The sequence below is a fragment of the Thamnophis sirtalis genome, unplaced genomic scaffold, assembly GCF_051295495.1.
Source record: "Thamnophis sirtalis isolate CommonGarterSnake01/CBP01778 unplaced genomic scaffold, rThaSir2_p1.2 scaffold_3, whole genome shotgun sequence".
NCBI classification, from domain to species: Eukaryota; Metazoa; Chordata; class Lepidosauria; order Squamata; family Natricidae; genus Thamnophis; species Thamnophis sirtalis.
In genome coordinates, this window is record NW_028261383.1 from 14,777,009 (window position 1) to 14,801,550 (window position 24,542).

Sequence of the window (24,542 nt, forward strand, 5' to 3'; positions counted from 1 at the left end):
TGGAGCTTTGATCCTAAGGGGGGGGAACGGGCTTTCCTATATATCAATTGCTTTCGCGCCATATTATTCAGATTCTGCTTCACTACTGCTCGCTTACCATTTATAATTAGTAAAAGTACTTTGGATTTCCAACCCATGGAGTCTCTTAGTCTTCTTTCCTAATTATGGAGTGGAGTGGGGCGTGACACCCAGGTTCCACAGCATGGTTATCTAGTGGTTTTTTGCTTGGAATTAGGTTTTAAAGGTCATGAAGATTCCTCCCCTCCCTGCTCAATTTTAGTTTAAAGTTTGTCTAATAAGATGAGCCAGTCATTTTCCAAATATATTCTTCCCAGTTCTTGTGAGATTCAATCCATCCCTTGCCAGGACCACTTCATGTAGGTAATGCAGACCATGGTCAGGAAACCGAAGTTCTTTTGACGACATCAGCTTTTAATCCAGTGGTTTGTTTCTAAAATCCTTTGCTCCCTTGTTGGCTGTTAGCCTTTTGTTGGAGGTATAGATGAAAACACTACTTATATTCCTAATTCTTTAACTTTCTTCCCCAGCTGCTCATAATCTCTTGTTTTTGTTTTGAGATTCATTGTTATGTCATTCATCCCCATGTGTAAGAGAAGAAAGGGGTAATAATCCATGAGGTTGATTATTTTAGTAAGATTCCCAGTTACTTCTTTGATTTTTGCTCCGGGGAGACAATATACTGCTTGGATTGACTGCCCAGTCTACAAACTATAGTTTCTGTTTCACTACGAATAGAATCTCCTATCACCAATACTCATATTTTTTCCCTAGGGAACAGTGGTGGGTTCCTAACCGGTTTACTACCAGTTCACTCGTGCTCGTGGACGTACTCGCTTGTCCATGTAACGCTTCTGCACAGAAGTGTCCGGGCGAGTGGGCAGAGCCTCCTGCCACCGCCACTACCGGTTTGGCCAAATTGGGCCAAACCAGGAGCAACCCACCTCTGCTAGTCTGGAATGCTTTTCTTCCTGTCACAGGAATGCTGAGTTGTGCCTCTTTTTTAAAAGAAACTATTGATGACTGCTCTTTTATAGGTGTCTACATAGTTTCTTTGGGGGGGGAGCTATGAAAATGATTGTTCAGTTCCAGAAGGGCTTCATTGCAGTGGGTTAGGGTAGATAGTAGGGTGTTGCTCTTGGTTGCTGTGTTTTTTCTAAAATTGACATGTTTCCATTGATTTTTTAGTTCAAATGTAGAGTCATTTGTTTTTACAGAAACTGTTTGCTCTCTATTGTGTTTAATTTTGGTGCAGTCTTCTTGCTTAGGCTGGGGTTTCTTGCTTTGTTCATTGAGTTTCAGAGTGCTAGAGTTGCCTCTAGACCAGTTATGGCAACCCTTTTTCTTACGGCATGCCAAAATTATGCACATGCATGCTATTACCATGTGTGCATGCCCACTCAATCTCCACACTCACCTGCATGAATTTGAAAAAAGAATTTTAAAACATTGATTTTTAAAAAAAATGAAAATTTGAAAACTTTTTTTAAAAATTCAGAGAATTTAAATTTATAGAATTTAAAAATATAAAAATTTACAAAAGTTCTTCTCCCTCTATGACGTGATATGCACTTCTTTTTGCTGGAAGTCTCTGGCTGTTTTCTAGGAGATGCTTTCCTCCCGGCCTTGAAAAGTCTATCCCTTTCCTCCCGCTCCAGAAGTGTTTGGTACTTATCCTTTTCTTCCATGCTTTCTTGCCCTTAGTCAGTTCTCATTCAAAAATTTTGTATTTTTAGAACAGATGGAAAATAAAATAAATCACTCCATGTAGAAGGAATTTTAAAATCAGTTCCAATTTAGGATTAATACATGGAGATCTCCTAGAAAAGAAAACTCTAAAGAGGACCTACTCTTAATATTAGGCAGAGTTCAAGGTGTTAAGAAGACAGGGAGCACTAGATTTAAGTGACAGAAATCTACACTAGAAAAAAACTCGATCTGGAGGACTTCACAATGGAGGACTTCACAATGGAGGACTTCACAAGTCAGTTTCCCAGGTATTGAAGTATCTTCCTCCAGCATCACTTTCTGGTCATGTCCTAACAGGAAGGATGACAACCACTGTAGAAGAGTGTCCCTGGGGATGTATCTGTGAGATTTCACAAACATATTTCTTTTCTCTGTACATGGAGACCTGGAACAGGTTCAGAGGTCCCAGGGGACAAATTATCACTCATGGTAATTATCCCGATCCTGGACTTTGAGACATCTGCTGCAATTTTTCCAGTGATTGCCTGTGATATAACATCAGACTACAGCAACATTGAACGCATCAAAAAAGATAAAAACCTCTACTCATGCTGAACAGTTTGTGCAAGATTTAGGGGCTATGCTGCTGAATGCGCTTTATCTCCTTTCCATGTGAAGCTCAGTTTGTCTCTCTTCGAAACAGGAAAGCCACTGGAGATTTCATTTTGTGAGAGTGCTTTGAATTCATGTAACTCTTCTTTGAAAACAGAGGATTGATTCAGCTTCATGAATTATGGACTCACTGTTTCTGCTTCTGCTTCTGCTGGTATCCCAGTCAGTCTCTGGGAAGCTTAGAATGAAGTGTTCACTGCATTTGGAGCACCTGGATGGGAAAAGACCATGGAGCTACTATAGGCCGGGGGACCATCTCATTAGTATAGTCACCAGTGCATTTACTATGGGACAGAACATTTTCAGTTTCAACATGGCTCCTCACAGTAAATCTTACTTGTAAGTCTTTCAGTGCAATGGCGTTGTATTCCCTCCATCTGCATTACTAACACCCTCATTCTTTTCTTTTTATTCCACTTACTCCTCTATTGCAGGGATTAACTAATTTCTTGAATTGTTCTGATTTTGAGAGGCTCCCTCTTTTGTGTTTTTTTAAAAATATAACAGAATAACTGAGTTGGAAGCGGCCCTGAAGGTGTTCTGTTACAACCCCTGCCCCAAGCAGGAAACCCTATTCTGTTTCAGACAAATGGGAGAGCAGCCACAACTTCTGAAGGCAAGCCTGTCCACTGATTAATTCTTCAATCTGAAAGGAAATTTATCCATAGTTCTAGGTTGGTTCTCTCCTTGATTAGTTTCCATCCATTGCTTCTTGTTTTGCCTTCAGGTGTTTTAGAGAATAGATTGGCCACCTCTTTTTTGTGGTAGCTCCTTGGAGTACTGGAACACTGCTATTATACCACCCCTAGGCTTCTCTGCATTGTATTAGAAATGCTCTGTACTTGCAACTGTTCATCATATGTTTTAGTTTCCAACAAACTAATTATCTTTGGTATTCTTCTCTGTACTATTATTAGAACCTCAACATCCTTTTTGTATTGTGTTGACCAAAACTGTGGTCTTCTCAAGGCATTTTAAAGTGGTTCTAATGCTTCTTGGTTTTATCCTTCTGCTAATGCAGCCTAAGACTGTGATGGCTGTTTTTGGCAGCTGCGGCACACTACTGGGTCATGTTTATGTGATTGTCCAAGATCCCTATCACAATTACTACTATTGAATAGGTACCATCTATTGTATACTGGTGCATTTGATCCCTCCCTCCAAATGTAGACCTTATTTTTTTCACCATTGAATTTCATTTTGTTAGTTAAAGCCCTAAAGATAGTTGGTGTAATCTGCAAATTTGATGAGCCGTCCTTCTACGCCCTCATTCATAATCATTTGTGAAGTTATTAAAGTGTACTGGGTGTCAACTCTCTGTGTTGACATTCCATGCAGAGCATCAGCGGAGCTGGATCTCAGATTACATTAGCTGGGTTGAGATGAATGAAGCTATTGGATAACGTGATTTATGACATTTATGACATGAAGGGAAGACAGAAACACGGGCAAAGTTCAAAAGCAGATAAAGAAAGCAAAAAAAGATGGCTGCGAATAAGAAATGCCTAATGAAAAATGCCTAATGAAGCTGTTAATCAATCACTGCTTTTTGTATTACAATATTGGGTTGCTTATTATGAAGCAGGCATTGTTAGGGTACTTTACACTGGGCCAACGACAGAGCCTTGGGGTACCCCACTGCATATTTTCCATTAAGTAGATGCAGTTCAGTTAAGGACTAAATGTTGAATATGGTTGGTCAGCCAGTTACAAATCCATCTGGTGATCATGCTGTCTAACCCAAATTTTTCTTATCCCAAATCTTATCAAGTAGAAGGTTATGGTCTTCTTTATCAAATGCTTACTGAAGTCCAAGTAAATTATGTTCACAGCATTTTACAACCCTTCGAGGAGGAGACACAAATGTAAAGATAAGACATAAAAAATACCCAAAAGAAGTCTACGGTATTTTCCTCCCTGCAACAAATTAAAGACTTCATGACTTAAAGAAGTCATTGTCATAGTTTCTCTTGACCAGATCATTTCCATATTTTTATACCCACTCATTGATATTCAATTCAATACCTGATTCTTGTAGGAATAGAGGATGACTTGAAATAGAATGGCATTTTGTATCACTTCTGATTCTTATGAATCTTATGATACTTAACATTGGTAGAGGACTATCTCTTTTTCAATGTCACAATATTCACAAATATTTAATGCTGATAGGTTATTTGCTCTGGTTTTGGATGAGCATTTGCTTCAGACTCAATAGTCATGTTGACAGAGGGGATGAAGTTTTAAAAAAAAGTTATTTGATGATTACTGTTGGTTATGCTGATATTATCTATTAAACTTTTTTTACAATAGTGTACCTTATGATAACAAAGGAAGAGAATGCTTTATTTTCACTACTCAACTGGTCAACAAGAATGTAAAGCTTACATACAATCTCACACTTGGGTATAACATCCATGATAACTATTTGAACACACTTGGCACTTCAGATGCCTTGCTGAACATGCTCTCTACTGGAAAAGCCAATGTTCCTAATTACAGCTGTGGAAGGAAGGACAACATTTTGGCTCTTCTTGATGCAGCTGACAGAGAGATTTCCATCCAGATGTCAACTTTAGCAGGCACCTACAAAGTTCCACAGGTGTGTGTGTGTGTGTGTGTGTTTTGTACTTTGTTAAGTGAGTTGGGTGGTAGTGAGTGCATGATAAAATTCCAGCCATATCTTCTCTATGGAATTCAAGAGCTTGTTTTTCACTATGGTCTATGATGGCTGGCTGTTGAGATAACATTAGGATAGGAGCATGGTTCAAAACAGATGTATCTTCTCATGACACCATTCTCATTGCTTTGAGGGCTTCTGTTGCACACTTGTGGAGGTGAGGAAAGGCTCTCTATTCAACCCAAAAGCCATTCTGTACAATAAGAAGATGCAGAAATGATGAAAAGCTCACATTTTGTCCATCATCTTAGAATTAGATATTTTGCAATGCTGAACAAATCCAGTAGTCATGATAAGAGTCTCCATTTTAACTATTGTTAATAAAACATACTGACAGTAATTACTAATCAGTAATTAGTCATTACTTCATTTAGAAAGCTACAAGCCTATGAGCCAACAGGTCAACAACTTTTTACCTTGATGTATTCATAATCAAATTCATCATAAACGGCTTGAAGAACAATGGAGCCTCTGCAGAGGACTTTCCATCAGCTAAACCAATCAAAGAATATTCCCGGTTGTGAGTCCCACTATTGGCAGGTAGATTTACATATATAAGTTAATACTGCCTATAGTTGGGGAGAAGATGGCAATAGTATGTTCTATACAAAAAATGATATACCTTAGGAACTATTGTCCTATTCGTCAAATAGATATTGTGGTTAAAGTAAACGCTCAGATCCTCTTGAGAACATTTGATAATGGGTAGGTAAACAAAGAATTTGTAACTGAAGAATAAGCAGGCTTTATTTATTTATTATCTATCTATCTATCTATCCATCCATCCATCCATCCATCCATCCATCAATCCATCCATCCATCCATCCATCCAGTGGTGGGTTTCAAAAATTGTTCGAACCTACTCTGTGGGTGTGGCCTCCTTTGTGGGAGTGGCTTGCCACCCATGTGACCGGATATGAAGATGCCGATGACACTTGTCAGAACCACTTTAAATTACCTCACACACAGCACTGGCATGCATAAGAATATGATGTAAACTTGTTTTTTAAAAGGCATCTTTGGTTTGCGTCAAAACAACTTCAACACACGCAATGTTCTGATTGCACCACAAACGCAGTAATCATCCTTACCTTTCACAAAGGGACTGAGTTTTATAAATATGAGCATGATAGTGTAGAATAATCATATCCAAGGACCAGTGGTGGGTTTCAAAAAAATTTGGAACCTCTTCTCTAGGTGTAGCCTGCTTTCCGGGTCCACTGGTGTAACCTCTTCTAACTGGTTCGGTAGATTTGACGAACCGGTTCTACCGAATAGGTGCAAACTGGTAGGAACCCACCTCTGCATCCATCCATCCATCTATCTAGGATTATGCAAATGACAAATTATATGAAGAGCAGTGGTCTCTCTGTCTCTTGTATCACTGGAGAAGAAGATAAAAGAGAAGAAGGATTCTTTGCCGCCCAAAGAATCTCAGATATAGAAGCAGAGAAAGATGTAGTAAATCTTCAGAAGTTAAATATTATTAAGGTATCGAGATTTAAGAGCTGACCAGCTGTAGAGCTAATGCAACTGTAAAGCTGATGAAATGTAAGGCTGATGCAATGAAGATGAATCAGCATTGGTATAGCCAGTTGAAGATTATGAAGGGGTCCACAAAAGTCTTTGCCAGTTTGTTTATGTAAGGCAGCCAGGAGCTGTCCTATTGCCTCTCTCCTTGTGTCTGGTATCCATTGCTAGGTTCTCGGTGTAGAGTTAAAAAGATTGATATCCTCCCATTTAAAGCTGAACAGCTGATAATCCAACGCTTCAACATAGTCCTTATACCTGGGTTATGTATCTCCTGGATTATGCACCTGGGTTGTCTCCTAATAGTAGTCACGCTGCAAACTCTCTGACAAATATAATAGGGCCCTTTACTGGAACAACATGCTTTAGTTAATATCTCCATATTTGAATCTAATTGTGAAGCAATAGAGAAATATAATTTGCATTTTTACTGTTATTCCAATTTACTTTATTTCTTGTATTCTGTTTTTATATACAGTCTTATTAATATTCTGTGTTTCATATTATAAACAATGACTAATCAACAAACCATTCAAATATATTCATCAAAACAAACTTCATCATTTTTCATTGCTTTTTCAGATCAGGGATAAAATTGCTTCGGAGATTCTGAGTGATAAAAGTGAATTCCCTTTTTTCCACCGGATGCTTCCCAAAGAAGGGTTTCAGTATGCAGCAATTGTCCAACTGCTCCTTCATTTCAGATGGACCTTGATTGGTCTCCTTGCTCCAGAGACAGAAAAGGGAGAGAATTTCCTGAGGAGTTTTCCTCCTTTGCTTGTCAGAAATGGAATTTGTGTTGTTATATCGCAACAAATTCCAATGACTCTTTATCAAGCACCTCTCGGGGGTTGCAGCTCTAAGTGGAAACAAGTCAATGTCTTTGTTCACTTCACAGAATATATTATCGTTTCAAGCACCTTTCGTACTTTCCATTTAACACTTAAAGATTTGCCTGGACCCATTGAAGGGAAAGTCTGGATCACCACAACTCTGGGAAAATATTTAATATATCATCATGGATATCTCAAATACATCCATAGTATTTGGAGCTTTGATTTTCTGCAACAATTAAACCCCAAATATGGTGCTTTTCAGCCCTATTTCTTTCTGGATCCCCAGTTTGTAGAGCAGTATTTTCACTGTTCTTCTTCAAAACATGCCTTTTCTGTCAAAGGCCGGAGAAGATGCACCCAAAAAGCTCCAGTGCAAACCCAAGAGAAAAGAGGCAGGATCCAGATTGCAAATAGTGATTCTATTTACATTATCTTTATTACTCTGGCCCACATCCTGAAGGCAGCATATTCATCTAGATCATGGAGCAGAAGGAAGAAGGTCCAAGACACATTGGAAGCTCCAAGACTCCAGCCATGGCAGGTATGGGATCCCAACAGGGATATAGCAAACAGAACTCTGTTGGGGAAGGAATCCATGAGAAAAGGAGGAGAACCATCTCATCCTCCTTGTGCTACAAAAGACCAAAAGGTCTGATCAATCTAATTGGTCCAATTATATTTTACCAAGGAACTGGCATCAGATATATTTTGATATTAAATAATAATAATTTTAAATGATGTTTCCATTTTTAAAGATATTCCTGTACGTATGGTTTGTGATTAGCACTGTAGAATTTTACTCATTAATTTGAAGGAGACTCTGAGAACATCTGATGGCCTGAGCATCAGCCGGATTCTATTTCCACAGTGCCAGTGGCCAATAAATCATGCTGGAACAAGGAAGGAAACCTTCAGCTGTTTATTCCTGCAGAAATAGAGAGCCTCTTGCTTGGGACAGAGGTCCAAATAAAGGGCCCTGAGTAAAATATGGCTCAGATATTTATAGAAATATCTGATTTATTTTGTTATTTACAATCAATCTATATCAGGGGTGTCAAAATCGATTTCATTGAGGGCCACATCAGCATTGTGTTTGACTTCGGGAGGCAGGGGGTGGCCAGCTATACGTCACTCAAGTCAGGGTGCCTGTGGTGGCCCGAGAGGTCTGCCAGCAAAAAGGGGCTGTTTCCAGGGTGGCCCTGGGGGTCATATCTAAGCACCCCGTGGGCCAGATCTAGCCCTCGGGCCCTGAGTTTGACACCCCTGATCTATCTGATGTCTTTCACAAGATCAGTGTTCATACTTGGTTAATTACATTTATCCTTTTTGGTACAAGACTGCATTTGCTACATTTAGAACAAGAGCATGAAACCTTCCTAAGCCTCTCCTCGTCAGGAGTTTCTGCTGTATGTCTGTAGTTTGCCTGTCAGTTTCACAAGGAAATCAACAAAGGTGGCAGCTTAGAAAGTTGGATGGGTAATTTAATCAATTTCAACTTTTGGAGACTTGTTCTATATAATTTTGTCAATTCCTGACTAACTCAGGGTTAAATGAGATTCTTTTCCTATAGAAGTTATTAGTTTTACTCCTCTAGGACTTTCTTATTTGAATGGGGCATGATGGTCTAGCCGTTAAGATTCTGGGCTTATCGGCCAGAGGTTAAGCATGCAAATAAATGCAAATAGATAAATAGATACCAATTCAGTGGAAGATAACAGCATTCGGTGCACCTTGATGTACAGTACAGTCATGTCGGCCACATGACCATGGAAATATCTTCAGACAATGCTGGATCCCTCAGCCAAAAAACAGAGAGTCAAGCATAACTGGCTGGGGAAACCTTTACTTCCCCCCACCATTTGAAGGGTTCCATTATTTTATATGCTTACACTGTCCTCAAACTATCTCATCCAGCCCAGCCCCTCCTTTCTGCAGGAGTTCTTGTTAAATATTCTCTAACTGATGGCTGCTCTGTTTTCACATTAAGCCAATCAGTGAAGGGGAGACTTAACTTCTTTGGTTCATTTGCTAAGCTGTAAAATTGTTTTTCCTCTAAAGATGCCCCCTCCCCACTTCATTCAACCAGAATCTCCCCTCTTCTGACTGAGTTCATATTACCATATCTCAGACTTTGGAATAAAACTGCTTATGTCAGACATGCCTCCATCAATAACCAAGAAAGAAAACTCCCAACTCCATTGTTCATGGAATTAAGATACTTTTACTGGTTATGAAAAGATAGCAATAAAAGTAAAGCAAGATCTGAGCCAGAAAGGCTCGAACAAGTACATATCAAATGATAACCCAGCCCCCTCCCTCCAATGACCCCACCCCAGTGTCCAATCTGCAACTCCATTAGGTGTCATGTGGATTGCATCTCCAAAAGGCATCATCATGTTGGTATGCAGGATGGTTGACCTTGACCAGGTCCAAACACCAGCCACCAGCATGCGCAGAAGATGGTGAGAAGAAAACTCTCTTTTCCATATCACCTCCTGTACCATTTATTCCCATCCCAAATACCATGCCCCCACCCTCCCCATTTCTATGGCAGCCAATAGCAAGTAAGCGAAGCAGAGGCCAATAGCTTAAGTTTCAGCGTAAGTTATTTCAATTATTGGAAGAGTGATGCATCCTTCCTTCTCAATTAAGACACTGTGTTAGTTGGAAAAGGTCTTTCCGGACTCCTGATTTTCAGATCCTGTAGATCAACATGGCTCTTCTCCTTCTGGTCTTTCCTCAAGGCAAAGGGCAGCTCCTTTGATCTCTTCCTTGACTTCTTTGCTGTTCCAAGTTGATCCAAGTTTTGTGAAATGTCTTCTCCAAGCATTGTCCCTGCAAGGGGAGCTGAGACTTGAGTTGGAGTCTCCTCAAACCAGAATGTTCACTTCCTGAGATTCATATGGATACATTTGCCTTCTTTCCATGAGCATCTCAGTGCTGACTCACATTTAGTTGACCATCAGCAATCATCTACCATTTTGATATTTTCACAAATATTCTTATCAAGTTTGGCCATCCTTTTTTAGTGCATCATTGACGTTCTGGTACAAAATATTATAGCTTTTGTTGCTAAAAGGGATGTTTATGTATATGTTTGTGTATGTATATGACATGGACATTTTTTTTCTTTTTATACACATTTTTGTGTAGCCTTGTCTAGTTCTTTTTTGTATTGCTTCCCTCCATCTTTTTTGGGAGTTTGTATTTTAATGTTTCAAAGAGAATAAAATAAAATTTAAAGGAAAAAGGTAAAATGAAAATACCAGGTAGGATAAGAAACCAAGGCTTCTGCTTTTAAAATTCCTGGGTGTTTCCATTCTAGTTCCATCCCTTTCTGGAGAAGAATGAGTTCTACAATCTTTCCCTTTGGAAACTCTACCTGGACCAAAATGGAGAAGTCACTGCAGACATGGACATTGCGTGTTTGTTGGTTTCAGGGGGTTTGATCAAAAGGAAAGTGGGGAGTTTTGAAAGTCAGAGACTTGTTATCAACCAAAGTGCTCTTTCATGGCTAAAGTTGCACAACAAGGTGGGTAAAATATTGCTGTGTTTTCTCCTTTTTCAAAAGAATTAATTTTAGTCACCATGGTGGATAACTTTCACTGAGAGTTGTGTATTTCTTCTATAATTTAGTATCTCCATCAAACTGGTCAGAAACCTTCAAGCGCTGGTATTTGTGGTGCTTATAGCCTTAATGTGTCTCATTGGTGGCAACTCCTTAGATATTGGAACACTGCTACCAGGTGGCGCAGTGGTTAGAGTGCAGTACTTCAGGCTACTTCAGCTGACTGGTAGCTGCAATTCAATAGTTCAAATCTCACTGGCTCAAGGTTGACTCAGCCTTCTGTCCTTCTGAGGTGGGTAAAAGGAGGACCCAAATTGTTGGGGGCAATATGCTGACTCTGTAAACCACTTAGAGAGGGCTGTAAAAAACACTATGAAGCGGCACGTAAGTCTAAGTGCTATTGCTATTGTTATCATGTCACACCCTGGTCCTTCATTTCGTTAAATTAGACACACCTAAGTCCAGCAACCTTTGTCTGTTTTAGCCTCCAATCCCCTAATCATCTTTGTTGCTTTTCTCTGCATATGATTATGAAGCCCACACAGTCTACATAGCTAAACTTCATATCTACCTCTGTTTTCCATGGATACGCCGAGGTGGCGCAGTGGTTAAATGCAGCACTGCAGGCTACTGCTAGATCAGCAGTTCAGCGGTTCAAATCTCACCGGCTCAGGGTTGACTCAGCCTTCCATCCTTCCGAGGTGGGTAAAATGAGGACCCAGATTGTTGGGGGCAATATGCTGACTCTCTGTAAACCACTTAGAGAGGGCTGAAAGCCCTATGAAGCGGTATATAAGTCTACTGCTATTGCTATTACATAGTGCAGAAACATTTTTTGTGGCATTCCATTTTCTTCTTAGCCTTTGCCTCAGTCCAAATGTGTGGAAAATTGTCATCCTGGATTTGTCAAGCGAAAGAGAGAAGGAGAGCCAGTTTGCTGCTATGATTGTGTTCCTTGTCCAAAGGAGACCATTTCCACTCAGGAAGGTGAGTGAAACCAAGGAAAAGTGCAGGTATATGGAAGTGGATTCATCTAGAGAAAATGAAATGAGATAATAAATCTCAACTGTTTTTTTTTTTTGTTTATTTTCAAACTGCACCATTTTTTTTCAAAATGGAAGAATAGCAAAAGGGTTAGGGATAGGAGAGTATGACATATTGGATGAGCTTTATTACTGCCAGAGAAAATATCTCTTCTGCTTTTTATTTTGGATCATTCTTTCCGCATTAATCTTTCTATGAATATCAGAGTTGTTTGAAACTTGAGGAATTCTCTTAGATCTACCTCCTGGAAGAATTATTGCAATGTACTCTACATGGACCTCCCTTTGTGGATGACTGGAGCTTATTGCTGGGCCACAATGAGGTGGTATAGATAGTTATGGATGCACCTCATTACAACCATAATACCACTGGTCCCATTTGAGATTATTTTCAGAGCCAGTTTTCTCCACCAGCCAAGTAGATTTCAGAAGATTGTCATCTTCTGAATCCAGGATATTAAGATGTGCCATTTGTATAGAAGACTAACTGACTCATTAACTGAGACTAACTGAGTAACTACATCTACATGAAGGGAAGTATGCAGTGAGGTACACCAAGGTTCTGTTTTAGGCCAAGTATTCTTCAACATCTTCATCAATGATTTGGACGATATCTTATATTACATATACTTACAGCAGCAAGGATCGCTTTCGCCCAGAAGTAGAAAAATAAACTAACCCCAAATGAAGATGAAATAATTAAAAAAATTATGGACTGTGCCGAAATGGATAAATTAACGAAAGAAATACAGGGGGGGGGCAAGATTTGTTAATTCAAATCAGGACGATAGTTGGAAAATAGACTGTTGAATCCTAAAGAAAAAAGGAAAGGATATGAAACAAAGTTGGGTGTGTGGAAACACCATCCCCAAAAAAACATGAACTGGGATCGGAAAGAGACACCTATAACAATAGAAAAAGAAAGGAAGGGAAGAAGGAGGAAAGGAAGGGAGGAAGGAAGTAGAGAATGGAGGGACGAAGGAAAGGAAAGGAGTGGAGGGTCGAAGAGAGGGGAAGAGAAGGAGAGAAAGTAGGAGAAGAAGAAGAAGTGTGGTGGAGAGGTAAGGGAAGAAGAATGAGGTAAGGGAAGGTGGGTAAGGGGAGAGAAAAAGAAGAGCAGGGAGGAAGAGAAAGAAAGAGAAGGAGAGAAGGTAGGAAGGAGAAGAAAAAGGGTAGGAGTAGGGAAGAGATAAGGAAAGGAAGAAGGGGATGGAGACAAGGAAGGAAGGGAGGGAGAAAGGAAAAGAAAGAGAAAACAAGGTGGTGTCTTAGCAGGTGCGAAGGATGGTAAACAAAGCATTCAAAACTATACCTTATAACCTTCCAAATGGGATAATAATAATATAAGAATGGCAAAGAAAGAGAATAATTATGTGAATGTATATCTATAATCTGTATGTAAGAGAACAAATGACAGTAAAAATATATTGCATAATATAGGTAAATAATATCTGGTCATAAGTAGCTAAGTTTAAATAAATAAAGAAATGTACATACAAATGGATAACGAATAAGGAGATTATGAATGAAAGATAGAAATTTATAGTAGGGAAAACACTAACTGCAAAGAAACCGATTCGGAACTGCTGTATGATATACAATGGAACTTATTGTTCCTATGTTGTTTTTAAGTTATGTGTTTGTTTTTGTTGATGTGCTTATGTGTTTAAAATAAAATTTAAAAAATTTAAAAAAAAGAAAAAAGGAATGCACAGGTACAGTATATGTGGTACTTTGCTCAATAGTGGTAACTGTGAGAGGGTTCTTGACGTCCTAGTGGACAATCACTTAAAAATGAGCCAGCAGTGTGCAGCAGCTGCTAAAAAACCCAAAACAATTCTAGGCTGCATAAAGCGAGGGATAGAATCAAGATCAAGTGAAGTGTTAACACCACTTTATAATGCCTTGATAAGGCCACACTTGGAATACTGCAGTATTCCAAGTTTTGGTCACCACAATGTAAAAAAGATGTTGAGGCTCTAGAAAGAGTGCAGACAAGAGCATCAAAGATGATTAGGAGACTGGATGCTAAAACATATACAGAATGGTTGCTGGAACTGGATATGTCTAGTCCGATGAACAGAAGGACTAGGGGAGACATGATAGCAGTGTTCCAATATCTCAGGAGTTGCTACAAAGAAGACGGAGTCAAGCTATTCTCCAAATCACCTGAGGGTAGAACAAGAAACAATGGGTGGAAACAAATCAAGGAGAGAAGCAACTTAGAACTAAGGAGAAATTTCCTGACAGTTAGAACAATTAATCAGTGGAACAACTTGCCTCCAGAAGTTGCGAATACTCCAACACTGGAAGTTTTTAAGAAGAGATTAGATAACCATTTGTCTGAAGTATCCTGCTAAAGCAGGAGGTTGGACTAGAAGACCTCCAAGGTCCCCTCCAATTCTGTTAAAAATTGTCATCCCAAAAAATTATTTTGTAAAGATGAAAGGATAGAATATTAAAGAAATGTTTCTTTCGGGTTTTTTCAGATACAGAAAAATGTACCAAGTGTCCAGATGATAAATATCCAAATGTGGATCGAGTCCAATGTATCCCCAAAGTTATAACATTCTTGGCTTATGAAGAATGTCTGGCCATCATCCTGCTATCATTTGCCATATTCTTGTTCCTAACTACATTGTTTGTATTAATCATATTCATTAAATATCGAGAAACCCCCATTGTCAAAGCCAACAACCGCGACCTCACTTACATCCTCCTGGTCTCCCTCCAGCTTTGTTTCTTGTCTTCTTTTCTGTTCATTGGTCAACCAAGGAAAGACACCTGTCTACTACAACAAGTGGTGTTCAGCATCGTCTTCTCAGTTGCCATTTCTTCTCTCTTGGCCAAAACAATCATGGTGGTGCTGGCTTTCCTGGCCACAAAACCAGGAAACCGAGTGAAGATGTGGTTGGGGAAGAGCTTGGCCAACTCTATTACCCTTTTTTGTTCTATTGTCCAAATTATCATCTGCTCTATCTGGTTGGGAGTTTTTCCTCCATTCCCTGATTCTGACCTCCACTCTCAACCTGGAGAGATCATCTTGCAATGCAACGAAGGAGCTTTTGGCATGTTCTACATCACTCTCAGCTACATGGGCATCTTGGCTGTCATTTGTTTTGTGGTGGCTTTCCTGGCCAGGAATCTCCCTGGGGCCTTCAATGAAGCCAAGCTGATTACCTTCAGCATGCTGGTCTTCTGCAGTGTCTGGGTGACTTTTGTGCCTACCTATCTCAGCATCAAAGGGAAGTACATGGTGGCCGTTCAGGTCTTCTCCATCTTGTCCTCCAGTGCTGGTCTGCTGGGCTGTATCTTCATCCCCAAATGCTTCATTATCCTTCTGAGGCCAGATCTGAATACAAAGGATCAACTTACGTCCAGAAGAAATGTTGAAATGTGAGACAGGGGAATGTCAGCTCTCAACATGTTCCAACCGAAAATGATCCACAATTGTAGGGTTTTTACAGTGAATCATCTGGATGGTCCTTAGAACTGAGGTTACACGTGTAAGTAGAAACTGCAGCAATCTGCAGAAAATATTTGCCTGTCAGCTATTCTTTGCTCTTCCAGTGTTCCCAGGGATGTTCGAGGACACGTGATGATACAAAGTATAACCTGCAACATTTTATTCACTCATTTGATAACACTTGATTTACTTACTATTACAACGTGAACATTCTCACGAACACCAATGATGTAAGGACTAACCAATTATTGTGCCTTGGAGATTTGTTAGCCAATAATGAGATAATACGTAAAGCTCAAAGAAGCTGAAAACACTATAAGAATGATCTTTCATGATTAATAATTTTGCTGTTGATTCTCATGTCAATTCTGGATGCTCAATAAACTTTGGTTGATTCAGCTATCCATGAGTGGACATTCTTTCATCTTCAGCCTCAGGAACCCTAAATGCTACATTTTGGCGCCCGAACAGGGACCCATACTTTGTCCAGGGAAGGACAGACGTCGTCAGCCTAAGGGCTCTACAATCTTACTTTATAAGATTTCTGTAAGTATGGGATCTTCGCTTTCTCAAGAGCAAAGGAAGCATGTTAATGAGTTGGGGTATCTTCTTAAGAAGTCTGAGTTATGTGTGTCACAAAAGGCTCTTTTTCGGCTGGTCTGTGAAATTGCTTTAAGTTGTCCTTTCTATCCTGTACAAGGCTCTCTGAAGTTGTCAGATTGGGAAAAAGTTGGCAAGGTTTTGCATTCTGAGCCTAGGAAAGATGTAGATGTTTTGCATGCTTGGCATTTGTGTCGGCATGCTGTAGAAATGTTTGGTCAGAAAGAAGATTCTGTTTCTTTCTTATCATCCCCTCCCTCTCAACATTCTACTACTGTGATTTTTCCTCCATTGTCTGAAAAAGAAATTTCATCTTTTGATCTTAAATCTAAGTCTGAAATAACACCTTCTTCTGCTTCTTCTGACATTGTGATAAAGCCTCCTCCACCTCCTCCTCCTATTCCCCCTCCTCTTTCTCTTCCTCCTATTCCTCATCCTTCTGCTAATATTCTTCCAAGGTCTGCTTTTCAGAAAATGGTAGAAAATTGTAAATCGGATGTTAATATTTCTGGAGAAGAGTTAGCTGAATTGTTGTCTGTGTGTCCGGTTCAATATCAACCAGGGCCACAACCAGGTCAGCAGATTGCTGAATGGGAAGGTTTGCCATTTCAGATTTAAGGGAGTTAAAAAAGGCTATTTCTGATTATGGTATTACTGGAAATTTTACTAAAGGTCTTTTGGAAGGAATTAAGAATGGCTATACCATGATTCCGCAGGATTGGAAACAATTGTTTAGAATGATTTTTACTTCTATGCAGTATGTTGTTTGGGAAAGTGAGTATTTGCGTTATTCTCAGGCAGCTGCTATAGGTAGTGGTGGAGTTTACACAGCAGAACAGTTGTTTGGATCAGGTCAGTTTGCAGATATTCCTAATCAGGTTTTACTTCCTCCTGCAACTTTGGCGGTGGTTTCTGAATGTGCATTCAGGGCTTTTCTCAAGGTTCCTCAAGCCAGAGAACCTAAAGTTAGCTTTTCTAGCATATGCCAGGGAGTGAATGAACCTTATGCTGATTTTGTGGAGAGACTTTCAAAAGCTTTGCATCAACAGTTGGATAACCAGGAAGCAGCTGAAGAGTTGCTTCGTCAGTTGGCTATTGAAAATGCTAATGTGGACTGTAAACGTGCTTTGCAGCCTTTAAAAGTTAAACGTATTTTAGATAAAGTAGGGAATTATAGTTATTGTACTCAGAAATATTGGTGATGGGGTACTATTAAAACATCACAAGGTCATAACACCATACCTGAAATGTATCCTGAAAATTTTCCTATTTTTCAAACTGTCTTTTCTAATACTGACACAGGTGGATCAATCTGTGCTGGATGGCAATTAAAAGATCCTGCAATGTGGTTTTTCTTTGACAAATATGCAACTAACGTTCACCCTCAGAACTATCAATGTGCTGCCATTGGATATTTGTCATTACCTGTACAAGTGGGTGTTTATGGAAGTTTACCAACTAGAAAAAGACGTGCAGCCCTGGGATCAAAATGTTCTGATGAAGTTATTATTGATACTCAATTTTCTTCATTGCCTACTTTTGGACGTGCATTAGTTGGAGAAATAACTGGAACTATTTCTTTGGGATCATACCCAGGAATATTAGCTCAAGAAAATAGACATTCTATTTTAGGTCTCACATGCGGATTGGAGAAATCTATTAATGCTACTGCTGCAATTATTAGAGATTTGCAAAATGAAATTGAAGAACTTAATCAAGATTTAATTCAACAACGCTTTGCTATAGACTATTTGCTAGCTTGTCAAGGTGGATTTTGCAGCTTAGTTGGTCAACGTGCTTGCGCTGTGTATTTTCATTCACTTAATAGAACTATTGAAGATGAATTAGCTAATTTACAAGCTTCTATAAAAAATAATGTACATGATGAATTTTCTCCTTATTCTTGGTTAAGTAAATGGTTACCTGATATTTCTTGGTTAAAACAATTGTTTTTCTATGGTGTGAACATAATCACATTACTTATACTTTGCTGTTGCTGTATGCAATGTGTTCCTTCATTTTTTGCCATGTTTCGCAAGTCTCCTGCACCTACTTTGAATGTGATTCAAATGCATGCTCTTGAAAAATCTCTTTCTTCGTCATTAAAAACAAAAAGCGAGGAAATGTAGGGTTTTTACAGAGAATCATCTGGATGGTCCTTAGAACTGAGGTTACACATGTAAGTAGAAACTGCAGCAATCTGCAGAAAATATTTGCCTATCAGCTATTCTTTGCTCTTGCAGTGTTCCCAGGGATGTTCGAGGACACGGGATGATACAAAGTATAACCTGCAACATTTTATTCACTCATTTGATAACACTTGATTTACTTAGCTATTACAACGTGAACATTCTCACGAACACCAATGATGTAAGGACTAACCAATTATTGTGCCTTGGAGATTTGTAGGTTCTCAATCATACAAAATGAATTTGTTGGCTGCTGCGATTCAAAAAGGGAGAAAGCGTCAGGATACATTTCAGGTATGGTGTTATGACCTTGTGATGTTTTAATAGTACCCCATAACCAATATTTCTGAGTACAATAACTATACACAATGTTCTCCATGGATGACTAGGCCAACTGTTTTGCTTCAATTCATTAAAGAGTGACTGGAAATAGGATTATAAGGAAAGCAAGTTCTTAGAGTAGTGGGTAGATTTTAACAAGCTGGAAATATAGAAGGATTGTATGTGAAAACACGCTTGTTTCTCCAAACATTTTACCAATACCGCTATAGCATATGCAACTGATAATGTTTCTTTTTATTTAGACAGTAACTCTTTTTTGAAGGTAGTAACAGTAAATGAGTAGGGAAGTAACTTGATGCTTACTAAATATGAATATTCATTCCTACATCACATGTTAACTGGTAGGGGTTTCCCGGCCTGGGTCGCTGGATCTGGCAGCAACCCAGGCCGGCCACGCCTCCAAACCGGTTCCCTGGTCATCGCGTGTTTTTTTTTTCATTTTTAATGTTCTGCGTATGCAGCAGTTATGCCAGCAGAAACCCACCCCTGTACTATTATAATTTCATCTTCCTTTCCTGAAATGTAGATATATGAATGCATGTTTTCATTTGTTGGATTCCCACCTACCATTTTCGTGGAAGAAATTTCCTCCAGTGTATACTGAATAAACAATCTGCAGTGAATCAGGATTATTGGTTTTTTTTTGGTCCTGTATTTTTTTTGTAGAGAAACTGGTGCCAGCAGTGAGAGTCGCAATCTAAAAACTTGTAGAACTCTGTGTGATTGCAGACATTCAGATCTGAGACCCAATCTTGCTTACAAATGACAAGGATAGAATGTCAGTTGTTAATTTGCAGCATATTTTCTTAGAAGAAATTCATCTTTCTCTAGAAGTTAAAGAAAAGGAATAAAGAAGTGCACAATAGGTAAACCATATAGAGGCTTTTGATGCGGATGAAGGAGGAGAGTGCAAAAGCTGGCTTGAAACTCAACATTAAAAAAACTAAGATCATGGCATCCGCCCCTCTCAATTCATGGCAAATAGATGGGGGAGGAATGGAGGTAGTAACAGATTTTATTTTCCTGGGCTCCAAGATCACCGCAGATGGGGATTGTAGCCAAGAAATTAAAAGACACTTGCTCCTGGGGAGGAAAGCTATGTCAAACCTAGACAGCGTACTAAAAAGCAGAGACATCACCCTGCCAACAAAGGTGCTTCCTCCCGGCCGGCCTCGGAGAGCGGGGTCTCTCTGGGAAGAAGGGTCACGCTCGCACGCTAGAGAAAAGTCGCACCCTCGGGGAGGCGGGCGAACGCCAGACGCGGAGCCGCGGCCGGGGAAGCCGGGACGGCAGGCGACGCACGAGCCACCCCGCGGACGAGGACGGCTGCGACCCGCGCCCTGGGGCGGCACGGGACCGACGGCACGGCACAGCCCGAGCAGAGAGGAGGCCGGGCGCGGAACCCCCACGACGGAGGGAAAAATCCGGGCCCGCGGCTACGCTTCGAAAGGTCGCCGGAGAGGGGAGGCGTCCGCTCCGCCTGAACACCGGACCCGGAGGACCGGCCCGCGGAGGTCCCTCCCCGTGGCGACCAGGGAGTCCACGATCGATCGGGAGAGAGGCGGGAAGGAGGACGGGTCCGGCCGCGCGGTTCGCTCGCCGGCGGTCGGGGACGCGGTAGACCGGTACCTCCGAGGGTTCTGAAAACCCAGTCGCCAGAAATCTCCGCGCACCCGGCGAACCCGTCCTTAGGACCGGCGACGCCGAGGCGTCTCTCCGCCTCGGGCGCCGAGGGACGCCGGGAGTCCCGGATGCCGACGCCGGCCCGACCCGGCGGCCGCGGCCCGTAGCCGGCCTCCAGGTAGACCGGGCGAAGACCGCGGCACTTTGGTCCCGGACGGCGGCGGGCGGGAGAGCCGGTCGTCGCTCGCGGTCGGGCCCCGGGGAGGTCCGCCAAGGACGGAGGTCCCGGCCTACGTCGCCGTGGCGGGACGGGATCCTCGGTCGCCGACCTCCGCCGTGGCCTAGGTGCCGCTGCGGGGGTCCGGGGGGGTCCGCGAAGCGCAGCGGTCCCGGTCTACCGGCGCCTATCGGTTGTCCTGGCCGTCGGGAAATTTCTCCTCGGTTCTCGGTCGCTTCTCTTCTCCTCGATCGGTTTCCACCCGTTGCTTCTCGTTCTACCCTCAGGCGCCTCGGAGTTTAACAGTTTGACTCCCTCCTCTTTGTGGCAACCCCCAAGATATCGGAACCCTGCTACCAATGTTCCCTCCCTCTAATTTTTTTTCAGCGTGGGCAGAAAAGTATAGCGTTTGAGCGGCACGTTTTCATGCCTTTGTCCCAACCATTCTAGTTTAAACGTCCAGCTGCACTTTTTCTTCCTAACAACATTTACTCCAGCTTTACGTTTTGACATCAGCGCTGACCGATGATGTACCTACAGGGTTAGGGTTTATCAATCATTACAATGATCTTTTCAAATTCATTTTGGATTAAATAAAAAAGAGCTTTGAAATGAATATATAAATGGCACTTAATACCACTAATATTAAAATAGTAAATGTTTGATATACTTCATTTTAATGAGTTAACATTCCATTGCAAAAGTTGTCTATGCGCTCTATGCTTCTGTGAATGTATTATATGCAATTTGCTATTTTAAATGAGTAAAATTATTAAAATCACCATAATTAAAGTCTCGTTCACATCTTAAGAGTTTTCTTCCATCGTTAATTTGTAAACTCAAGGATTTATTGCCCGCATGTTCACAATGCTTGCTGACTGTTTAAAAATTTGTGGGAATTTGCTCCTCTCCGTACAGAGGGTTTCAGTAACCTACTACTACTGCAAAACTAACGTCTAAACTGCACGCTACTTGCAAATATAAAGAGATTGTTAAAATGGCTCTGCCATAACCAAATAAGAGGAAAAAAACACCTTCCTTTTGTTTATAAAGTAGTGATTTTAGTTTGCTCTATGGAAGTCACTATTTTAAACTGACAGATAGGAAGTTTAATTAGATTAAAAGCAAAAATATTCTCAATGACTTTGAAAATCCCAATGAGTTATCAAATATAGGTACTCACCCCTTCGTTACAACGTGGGACTGGAATTTTTATTACTCAGCAATGTGGTCACAAAGCTGATGTCGTGTCATGGCTCATGTGACCGGGCTCTCTCGCCTCTTTCCAACTCCGAGGGCATCAATCACGTAGCCAAGGGATCCGCAAAGTTGGCTCTTTTAAGACTGGTGGACTTCAACTTCCAGAATTTTGAGAGTTGAAGTCCACCGGTCTTAAAACAGCCAACTTTGCAGACCCCTGCGTTAGCCCAAAGCCTGGCGCTGGGCTTTGCTCCCCCATCGGTGGAGCCCCGAGAAGCGAGGAGGGAGAAAAAGAGCTCAAAAGAGCTACATTGTTGCTAAACGCAAAGGGGGTGGGGAGAGCCAGCCCAGGCAGGCAATAGCCGATCTCGCAGCAGGTCTGAAGTGGGGGGGGGGGGGGAGAGGGGGAGCAAAACTCCAGGCAGGGCTCTCTGACTCTTCTAATTCCACGTGAAAACTGTCGTTGCCTCTGAAGCATTCGCTCCGGTGTTTTAAATCTTTAAGAAAGACCCTCTCCCTTCCTTTTTTCTTTTCCACCCGCACAGAATCACAGATTAGAGAATCCTGAAGTCGGGCGGGGCTGGTTGAGGAGGGAGGAAAAGAGCTCAAAGGAGCTACATTGTTGCTAAACGCAAGGGGGGGGGGAGGAGAGCCAGCCAGCCAGCCCAGGCAGGCAATAGCAAATTAGCCGATCTCTCGCAGCAGGTCTGAAGTCGGGCGGGGCTGGTTGAGGAGGGAGGAAAAGAGCTCTCAAAGGAGCTACATTGTTGCTAAACGCAACGGGGGGGGGGAGGAGAGCCAGCCAGCCAGCCCAGGCAGGCAATAGCAAATTAGGCGATCTCTCGCAGCAGGTCTGAAGTTGGGGGGGGGAGGGAGAGCAAAACTCTCCAGGCAGGGCTCTCTGACTCTTCTATACAATTTCTTGTATATCAAAATAATTCTAGTTTACCACCAAATTCTTGTCTAGCCTAATATATACCCCTCCCTCCCTCCACCCTCCACCCTCTCCCCCAACCCTCCTCCACCTCTCCCCCCCCCCCGACTTCCCAGAACCCAGTACAAGGTATGGATTTCTAACAAACACAGTCTAAAATCCATTGAGGGGGGGGGGGGAAGAAATAAAAAAATAATAACATTCTACATTGACCTTAGCTTCTTCTTGCTGAACCAACTTTAAACAATTTAAATCATTTCTGATCTTAAGCAGAGGCTAACTGGAATTTCTTGGTCCCGTATTTATTTTGTATATAGTCAATCCATTTTTTTCCAGTCTCGTTTATATCTCTCATTTGAGTGATCTTTAAGATATGCCGATGTTTTAGCCATCTCGGCTAAGTTTGTAACTTTCAACGTCCATTCTTGAGTTGTAGGAAAGTCTTCCTTCTTCCAGTATTGCGCCACCAACAGTCTTGCTGCCGTTATTAGGTGCAGAATCAAGTTAGTCTCCACCGCTGTCAAGTAGCATCTAGAGAGCCACATCTCCAACATTTAGGCTGTAAGTTCGGATACAGAGAAGCCAGCTTTTTAGGATCTAAATGCCATCTATAGAACATCTCGTAAACATTTTCTCTCAGATTTTGAGCTTGTGTAAATTTCACATTTCTTACCCAGATTCTTTCCCATGTATCCAGCATGATCTGTTCTTCAATGTTTTGAGCCCACTTTATCATACAATCTTTAACTAATTCTGTTTCCGAATCCATCTGTATTAATACGTTATATATCCTCTTTATACGCATTCAACTTTGATCTCTTATTTGTTTAAACAGATTATCCTCAACTTGAATAAAACCAATTTTTTGATCTATTTTCCACCTGGCCTGTAATCGCCCATACCGGAACCCTGTTTGAACTACCTTCTCCTCTTTTAATACCTCTAAAGATTTTAATTGTAGTACCCCCCTTTCTGAAATAAGAAGCTGACCGTAAGTCATTCTATCCTGTTTTTGTGCTATATTCATATTTTCAATTGCGTGTCTAGGAATCGCCCACCCGGGTGGGTATCTTGTCATTTAATTTATATTGGAATTTTTTCCAGACCCGCAGTAAAGCATTTCTTAAAATATGACTTTTAAAATTCTTATCCAATTTTTTGTTGAATAACAGGTAAGCGTGCCAACCATATACCAGATCGTGTCCCTCGATTGAATTTCATTTGATTAGCTAGCGCCCGATGTTCGAGTTTGTCCAGATCCTTCTGATTCTTGAGCCTGTCTTCTGGAGGCTCGGCGTCATCTGCACATTTGATAAGTTCCCCGTTTATTCCCTCATCCAAATCATCGATGAAGCGGTCAAAGAGTACCGGGCCTAAAACAGAGCCTTGGGGTAGTCCACCGCATACTTCCCTCCATGTAGATTGGACTGTTTTACCCCTTTGTGTAAAGACAGAAGCGTCGTCGTCGAGTTAAATGGTTCCGCTATCTCCCCGATGCTTGTCACCTACTCCCAGCAAATGGACCCATTGTTTCCCCCTTACCTTTTTTTTTTTTTCTTGTTTTTAACACGTCGGAATGGAAGCAGCTTTCTTTGGTGGCGGTGGTGGTGGTGGTGGTGGTTGCTGCTGTCTTTACTTTTGTGGCAAGACTTTCTTCCATTGTGAGCGTCAGCCTCTGTTTCGCTCTTTGCTTTCGGCTGCCGTTGAAACGGGGAGGGGGAGGCTGGGCTGGCTGGTATTTGGGAAGGGAAGTTTTCAGTACAGGAGAGATTGTAAAAAGGGAGTTTTGTTCTCACCATCTAACGCGCATGCGGGAGATAGCGATTGAGGCCAAGTGTCCTGCATACCAGCCTGACCCGAGGATGCTTTTTGAAGACGGAAGTCGCGGTTGATTGGAAAATGTCAAGGAGGCGATGGGTCCTTCCTTCCTTCCTT